A 9,499-nucleotide genomic window follows, 5' to 3' on the forward strand; every position below is an offset into this window, starting at 1 on the left:
CCTCAAAGAATCAAATTCATGACACGAAACTATGGGGACTGTAATAAAGATTCAAAACCACAAGAATTCAAACCAACAAAAAATTCGAACTAACAATAGATTCGAACCCACGATGACTGGAACAGGCTAGGACTCAAAAATACTCGCCAATTAGTGCGTCTGGTACCTCTTCGTTATTGACTTTTCGAGTATTTGAGATTCTTCTGATATTGGCAATAGAGAAGAACCGAACGAAGAATTTCCGAAACAAGGAATTTTTTTCAGAGCTTCACTAACTTCAATAATAGAAAGTCATTGATTTTCTCATTATTTAATTTTTTTTTAATTATAGTGAAATAAATAGAAAACAATAATAATATATAATAAAATAACAGAACTCAATGGTTGTTTATTAATTACATAAATATATTAAAAATGTGGAAATACACGTAAACTATAGGAACATTTTCAAAAGACTTTAGTTATTAGTTAACGAAGAGAAATATAATACAATACAGTATACAACTCTGGTATACATTATTTACAACAAAGGTTAGGATTTATTCGAGAAGTGAGGCGCGTGTTCAAGTCTTGTCTGAGAGGGATCAAGAGGGAAGAGAGGGGTCGACATCCCCACTCACTTATTCTAATATCTGTATTCTTCTTACCTCCTCCATCTTCCCTGCTTCCTCCTCCTCACCTCTTCACCCATATGATTATCCACACCTTATCCACACTACAGGTAAAACAAGTTATCCACACTAAAACACCTGACACACACACACACACACACACACACACACCTACAATCTCACCCATACTGTCATTGTTTGTTTTTATATAATTACACACAGCAGTGCAAAGGTAAATACAGATTACAGGTACAAATGTGTGTGAGCGTGTTAGCATTATACTGTACCTTACCTTAATAGACCAAGACCTACCCAGGCCTAACTTTAACCATTAGGACTGGGGGGGGGCCTGTTAGGACTTATGGGCCCCAATTGGCTTATAGTTCCCCCTTGCTTCAACTTATCATGGGGTGAGTTAGATCTGGCAACACTGCATCACGCAAGAGGTTGTTGACACAGTGGATACATACCTCGTCATTATACTCCGTCAGGTGTTGTTATACAATGTTAACTGATGGCGCACGATACCTTTTATTCTTTTATATGTAACTCGGTAGATCTATTGTTATTGTGTGATTCCAACCTAAAGTAATTGTATATACCTCGGTAGATCTATTGTTATTGTGTGATTCCAACCTAAAGTAATTGTATGTAACTCGGTAGATCTATTGTTATTGTGTGATTCCAACCTAAAGTAATTGTATATACCTCGGTGGAGCAGTGATGGGAAGTAACTGCTATCTTATCCCAGTATTAACAGAGGACTAAGAATACCCCCCCCCCCCTATTAAGACGAGGGTAAATGAGGTCGTTTGATTAGTTTCAGTGTATATATTTTCGTCATCATCTACTGCAGCCATATGTATGTGTGTTTTGGTTTATGTAAGCCAGATTGGTACACATAGACGTACACACGTATGGAGACACTCCTAAAAACGATCACATGAACTCACATACACGTAGATATATTAATTTACACACACACACACACACACACACACACACACACACACACACACGTACTGAGCCGTATGACAATGAGTGTTATGGTGATGGTGCACACGTGCTCAGCTGTACTCAGTTATGGTGATGGTGCACACGTGCTCAGCTGTACTCAGTTATGGTGATGGTGATAATGATGAAAATTAATGCAGAATTTCCTCATCTTGATATTCCATTCACCATGAAGGTTTCAATTTACTTAATTACTGTATGAAGTCAGGGAAATATTGTATACACCCGTCGGCGTATGTGTATAAACGTTTCAACATATATACATACATACTGTACATACATACATATATACATACATACATACATTCAGTAATTATTTCCTCAACTGCACGAATAATAATAATAACACTAATAATAACAATAGCAATGATAATAACAATAATAATAGCAATAATAATAATAATAATAATAATAATAATAATAATAATAATAATAATAATAATAGCAATAATAATAATAATAATAATAATAATAATAATAATAATAATAATAATAATAATAATAATAACACTAATAATGACAATAGCAATAAAAATAACAACAATAGCAATGATAATAACAATAATAACAATAACACCAGCAATAATAATAATAATAATAATAATAATAATATAATCGAACGCTGTACACATTCTTGAACGCTCCTAATCCCTAAGTTAATGTAATCGAATCTAATACAGTATTACCAAACTGTGCTGAGTTAGCGAGAAACTGACGACGCTACAAAGGAATCCATCCGCTGCTAGACATAAACACACGAAAGCTGGATCTCGCGGTGTTTGAAGCGTTGGCGAGCAGGATGGCTATAATAAGCTGTGTTAAGCTGTTGGGGGGGGGGGTGTATATTGTAAAGGGTGTGGTGTATAAAGCGTATTAGTTAAGGAGCTGATCCCTTTAAAATACCATGGAGGTCTGTATGTGTGTAAGCGTGTCTGGCTTTAAAACAATATAACTTCTGTTTTATTTTCTTACACAGTTGTTGTAAAGTCAGTTGGTATGAATCGTGGTGCTCTCTCTCTCTCTGGTGTTCTTACGTAAACGCCATTCACTTTATTTTTTCTTGGCATACACCACCACACACCAACTCCTTAACTCTTTCGTCACGACTCGGATAACCATTCACGACAGCTGTTTTTTGCAAGCTGGTCTGAGAAGCTGTAAATAATGTCATTATATAACAGCAGGGTGGGGCGGGAGAGTGTGGGTGACAGGGGGCGGGGCTGGTGGGTGGGAGACGGGGACGGGGCTGGGGGCGGGGGTTGGACGGGGCTGGAGGGTGTGGAGACGGGGACGGGGCTGGAGGGTGGGGGTTGGACGGGGCTGAGGTGGGGTTGGACGGGGCTGGAGGTGGGGGTTGACGGGCTGGAGGGTGGGAGACGGGGACGGGGCTGGAGGGTGGGGTTGGACGGGGCTGGAGGTGGGGGTTGGACGGGGCTGAGGGTGGGGGTTGGACGGGGCTGAGGGTGGAAGACGGGGCTGGGAGGTGTGAGACGGACGGGCTGGAGGGTGGGGTTGACGGGGCTGAGGGTGGGGTTGGACGGCTGGAGGGTGGGGGTTGACGGGGCTGAGGGTGTGGGAGACGGGGACGGCTGAGGGTGGGGGTTGGACGGGCTGGAGGGTGGGGCTGGACGGGGCTGGAGGGTGGGGGTTGACGGGGCTGGAGGGTGTGGGAGACGGGGACGGGGCTGGAGGGTGGGGGTTGGACGGGGCTGGAGGGTGGAGGTTGGACGGGACTGGAGGGTGGAGGTTGGACGGGGCTGGAGGGTGGGGGTTGGACGGAAGTAGAGAATGGTGTTGGACGGGGCTAGGGAATGGAGATACAGGCTGGGTGGTGGATAGGGGGAGAGGAGGAGGAGGTGAGGGAAGAGCTGGCCCCGTGCCCGGCAGGTGCCACGGACATACTCTTTCATCTACTGAGCTGTGTAGTAGTAATGGCTCCTCTACCTTCATCCTGTAAAAGGGAAAGAAAGAAAAATATCCACCCACGCCTTCCTTACCTTCCCTTCCTTCTTCCTTCTCTCCCTCCCTCTCTTCCCTTTATTCTTCCTTCTCTCCCTATCCCCTTACCTTCTTTCCTTCCCACCTCCCTCTTCACTCACACTACCCACCATTCCCCACCGTCAAATACCCACACACACACCCAATCCCTCTTTCCTTCCCACCCTCCCATCCTCCCTCTTTTTTTAAGAGAAAGAAGGGGTGAAAGAAGAGTAGAGGTGGAAGAAGGAAGTTATAGTTCGGAAATTGAAGAAATTTAGGAGGAGGTAAGAGAGGGCGGGCTGACTGCTTAGCTAAGCTAATGGTGTGTTTGGGTTGTGTCACGGGTTAGATATTGCCCATCGGTACAGGCACTAGACAGCCTACCTTATCCCATACATGGGTGTTTTAAGGGCCTTATTTCATATTCCGCCGACCCTACTGGCGGATGCTGGTCTAGGGAAGTTGTCTGTTGCCTGGCCGTGTAGATCGAGGGTGGTAATGGACCTTTTGAGATTTGGTAACTTTTTGGGAACCATATATGGTTGTTGTCGTTGTTTGGTGGGAGTCTTTTGAAGGAGTTCTTGCTCTAATCGTTCTATCTTTTGCCAGACTCTGCTGGCCAGGGTGTGCAGCTGCTGGTTGATGGGTTTTATTCTCAGGTCTCTATGTATCTCGGCTGTGGTTCTGGTGAAGGGGTATCTTTCACCTGTGACGAATCTTGGGGCTTCATTTTGGACCACCTGTAATTTTAATAATTGAGTGGTGCTCATAGTATGAAGAGGTACTGCTGGGTAAGTTAATATCGGTGTGATATATGATGTAACCAGGCGGAGTTTTATTTTCTCAGGAAGCGCGTTAAAGCGGTATATCTTCACCACCCACGTACCCTCCCTTCCTCCTCCCCCCCCTTCCCCCACACACACACACACACACACATCAACCACACGCCACTCCCCAAACGCCAAGTGACTTACCAAACACAGTATAACTCAACCCTTTAAATAACTAAAGTGTGTATAAGGGCGACCTGATTCTACACACACACACACAAGCGGTGGTACAGTGGTCAGCCTTCATCCCTACACCACCAAAAACACGGGTTCGATCTTGTTTCTACAGCTGAGGAACCTGATATATGCTCCCCACACACCCCTCACCCCCTGGGAGGTAGTGAGAGGGTCAGTGGCGAGATGAGAGGAGGGAAGGTAGGAAAGAAAGAAAGGTGAGAAGAAGAAAGAGAACTGTGAGGATGGAGAACAGAGAAAGAAGGGAGGAGGGTGAGAGGAAAAGAGAGAGTGTGAGAGGGCGGTGAGAGGAAGAGAGAGAATGAGAGAGGGCGATGAGAGAATGAGAGAGGGCGGTGAGAGGAAGAGAGATGAGAGAGGGCGGTGAGAGGAAGAGAGAGAGATGAGAGAGGGCGATGAGAGGAAGAGAGAGAATGAGAGAGGAGAGAATGAGAGAGAGTGAGAGGAAGAGAGAGAATGAGAGGAGGATGAGAGGAAGAGAGAATGAGAGAGGGTGGTGAGGAATAGAGAGACTGAGAGGGGCGGTGAGAGGAACAGAGAGAATGAGAGAGGGCGGTGAGAGGGAAACACTCGCTTCTCTCACCGCCATCCAGCCTGTTACTTTACCCCGTACCATTAACTCACGCTCATGTGTGTGTGTGTGTGTGTGTGTGGTATTCTTTCACATTCTTCTCCCTTTCCCATTTCTTCCCCTTTCCTCACTCCATCCTCCCCCCCCCATCACCCATCCCCCACCCATCCCCCTCACCCATCCCCCACCCATCCCCTCACCTCCCCCTCACCCATCCCCACCATCCCCCTCACCCATCCCCTCCCCATCCCCCCACCCCCATCCCCTACCCATCCCCCCACCCATCCTCACCCATCCCCTCACCCATCCCCCTCACCCATCCCTCACCCTCCCCCAACCCTCCCCCTCCCCTAACCCATCCCCCCCCCCCACCAAGTGCTGGCAAACTCATGTGTTTCCTCATGGTGTTTTACCTGTCAAGCTCTTTAATCAAGCCAGGTAACTCACTCCTTGGTTTACGTTTCCCACACCACGCCCACAACACGCCCATACAGCTCCCATAAGCCTCACACACACCTTCACAACCCCGCCCACCATGACTACATACATCACACGTACATACACATCTACGCCCTAGTAATTTTGGTGTTCACGACTCTCTCTCTCTCTCTCTCTCTCTCTCTCTCTCTCTCTCTCTCTCTCTCTCCGTTGATTAAGACTCACCTGTCTGGGGTTAATTTGATTACTGTGTTGTCGCCGCACTAGATGAAAAGTGTGTGTGTGTGTGTGTGTGTGTGTGTGTGTGTGAGGCCCAATCTACTCCACCCATCACCACCACCTACCTCCACCCACCTTCACTCTTAACCCACGTCACCCACCTTCAACCCACCTCACCCTTAAACCCACCTTCAACCCACCTCACCCTTAAACCCACCCTCGACCCACCTCACCCTCTACCCACCTCGTCCTAAAACTCAACTTCAGCCTCATAATCTAATTTTTGGGTGTTATATTTGGATCATTCTACAAAACTGATAAAAACTTGGGAATTTTTTTTAGTTGACTTTTAAGGCCAAATCTTTTTAAAAGCTTTAGCGCGCGAAAACACCCGAGCGTGACGTCATGAGAGGAACCTCGTTCGTACTCAGCTGAAAATTGTAGTGCGTCGACTAATGAAAAATTGTTTTTAATTTAGCCCCAGTTAAAATGATATATTCCATCAATTTTATGTGATTTAGAATTGCATAGGAGTTAAAACAATATGCTGTATAAATATTTTGAAACAATAGATTGAAAAATTTAATGTCATTGTCAATCTTCATATACTTCCGAAGGCAGAGAATGATGGTGCTACCAGACGTATGTTTTGGCAAAACCTATAAAATCATTCAAAGATCATGAATTAATTACCACAAATTATTGACCTTATGTAGATGATGGATCTTCATATAGTCATTTTTAATGCGATGATCTAATCCAACTGAGGACTGAAGTTATAAAGTTATTGAATAAAGGAGTTGCGTCTCCTTGTATTTACGATGACGTCATTTCATTCCCTTGAGGCGGTCATATGAGAATTTAAAATTTCACAAGAAATAAAACAAAAATATATATATATGCATTTCATGGGTATTTTGGCGCGGTTAAATTATCACTGATATTTGACTAGAAATTTATAGAAACGAAATTTCCTTTGCGGTAATATAATTTACATTTAGTTAAGAGTGAGTCGCAGTGGGGGGAAATTAGTATTCCTAACAGCAGCCAGAGAGCGTGCTACACCGTCCACCGTCACACACACACACTGAGACGCTTGTGAGAATATGTATCTTTGTGTGAGATAATTTATATAAGCGAGAATTCTCAGTGCTTCTTAAGTTTTCATTTTTTAACTGATAATATTATGAACGTACCTAACTGAAGCCTTTTAGCGTAATTACGAAGCCTCTGGCGTATTTATGAAGCCTTTATCGTAAATATGAATCATATTTAACTAATTATGAAGCTTTTAACGTAATTATGAGGCCTTTAAGAGTAATTATGACACCTCTAACGTAATTATGAAATCCCCCTACGTAATTATTAACCCCTGTATCCTAACACGTGACTCAAACACTGTAAAACGTGAAGAATGTCGTAGGTATTCATGAAAGTCCTGATTAAAATTTTCATACCAAGTCCACGGTGGATTTATTTCCTCTTGTTTCCTTTATATCCGGATCTCAATTCTTAAAACCTCGTACGGTACTTTTTCCCTCTTCCGCCTTTTGTTATAGTGGAATTCTTTTGTTTTCATTATTGTTTTTCCCGTCATTTTTGTGTCGTATTTTTTTTTGTGAGCCAATTAGATTCGTTCTTAACATCCCAGAGTGACATTATACGTTCAGTACCATTAAGTAATTTTTATTTGGTAATGTAAGTGAATTGAATCAATCCTATTACATGATGAGGTTTCTAGCTGTGATATTCAACACTCCTATATTATTGTGGTGGTAGTGTGTGGTTGTGGGTATTGTGTGGTGGTGGCGGTGTGGTAGTGATGGTAGTAGTGTGTGTGGTAGAGTGGTGGTGGTGGTAGTGAAATGTGTTGGTGGTGTATGGTAATGATGGTGGTTTGTGGTGATGTGTGGTAGTGTAATGTGTGTGGTTAGTGTGGTTGAGGGTAGTGTAAGGTAGTATTTTGTGGTGGTGTGTGTTAGCGTATGAGGTGATCGCGGTATTGTGAAGTGTGTTAGTTGTAGTATGAGGTAGAGATGTGTGTGTGTAGTGTGATGGAGGTGTGCTGACATATGTTTCTCGTGTTCCAGGAATGTGTGTGGGTCGTGGTGAAGCAGAAACAACGACGACAACACCTGCTGGTAAACCCCTTCAGGTACGTTGACACACACACACACACACACACACACACAAAAGCTTAAGGTTGCATGTAAAATATGTGTCAATTTTCTTCTTTCTGCAGCAAATATTCTCTCTCTCTCTCTCTCTCTCTCTCTCTCTCTCTCTCTCTCTCTCTCTCTCTCTCTCTCTCTCTCTCTCTCTCTCTCTCTCTCAGACAGGTGAGACCTAGATCTATACTAAATCCATTCTCCAATTGACCACCACCCTACCATCATCACTACCACCATCATCACCACTACCACAGCCACCATCACCACCACCACCATCACCACCACCACTACCACCATCACCACCACCACCATCAATCTCCCAGTGGCCGAAGATCTCTAATGTCTCTATTAACTCAAGCCCTTCACCCCACCTGACTACTGTTATGTTGCTTTTTGTTCTTGTTGTGTTGTTAATGTGTTTTTCCTATTGTTTTTGTGTTTTGAGGCTTTTATTTTTTTCTTTTCTGTTGTTTTTTGTTTTTTCTGTTCTATTGCCATATTTCACATCCTTATGGCAATCCTGGCACCCACTAATCAAATTTACTTTTCAGACGAGGTAACATTGTTTACATTGCCTTTAAATATAAGATTGTGTTTTCAAGAGTCTCTTAAAAATGTTTGACTCTTAAATGCTGGAAAAATGTTGAATATTATTTTTGAGGTTCAGTCTATTTTCATTATTATCCTTTTTGCTTGATTCTGGCACCACTGGGGTCTGTTATACACACCCTTTGTAACCTACCGCTCACAGGATGAGTCTAGGATGCACAATAAACTAGCCGCTGTATGTGGTATGACTTCTAAAAAAAATCAAAATGGTACCTTTCAATTATCGTGGTTGTGACAGAATAATAATAAGCAATTAGATTCTTCACACGAATAATTAAAACGTTACCTGAACACAACATATACTAATAACTTAATTACTTCTCTGTAAATAAACAAATCCTTCACCACCAGCTTTCAATGCATATTTTGTAGTGTTGAATATCAAATCCTCAATCCAATCAGATTTGATTTGACCAAAACACATTAACTGATTTGTCGTAATTTCTAGTTATTGATAGCTAGTGTAATTACTAAACTGGAATGTGTTAAAAGACTTTCATATCTATTAATCCCTCGTGTACCTGTGTCCTGTGCTGAATAAAATCATCTGTCGTTAACCAAATATTAAAAGTGGTGCTCCCGTAATGAAGGCGATAAAGTGTTGGAGTAAATCAACATCAGCATTTTATTTTTTCACTTTATACATATGACGACGCTCTCATGTGGTAAATATTTATATATATTAACAAACAATAACGATGATTGTTTGTGAATTAAATATTTTGGGCTTTTATGATTAAATATACATCCCTTTTTCAGATCTAATTTTACACATGATATTTGTTATTAATTTTTTTACGTGTGCATTTGATAATTCCGTATCTGTTTTTAATAATTTTTGAAAGGCGTTGTATAATTATT

At 42.6% G+C, this 9,499-nt stretch overlaps 1 protein-coding gene across 1 annotated transcript in view; it reads left to right on the forward strand.

Annotated features, from left to right (window-relative positions):
* LOC121859508 (octopamine receptor beta-2R-like) overlaps positions 1 to 9,499 on the forward strand; it is a 98,841-nt gene that overhangs the window by 66,900 nt on the left and 22,442 nt on the right. Inside the window, exon 2 of the mRNA XM_042356368.1 lies at positions 7,949 to 8,013. The gene's annotated coding sequence lies outside the window, so the exon portion shown is untranslated. The remainder of the gene's footprint in view (positions 1 to 7,948; positions 8,014 to 9,499) is intronic.

This window comes from Homarus americanus, unplaced genomic scaffold (genome assembly GCF_018991925.1).
Source record: "Homarus americanus isolate GMGI-L3 unplaced genomic scaffold, GMGI_Hamer_2.0 scaffold2224, whole genome shotgun sequence".
NCBI classification, from domain to species: Eukaryota; Metazoa; Arthropoda; class Malacostraca; order Decapoda; family Nephropidae; genus Homarus; species Homarus americanus.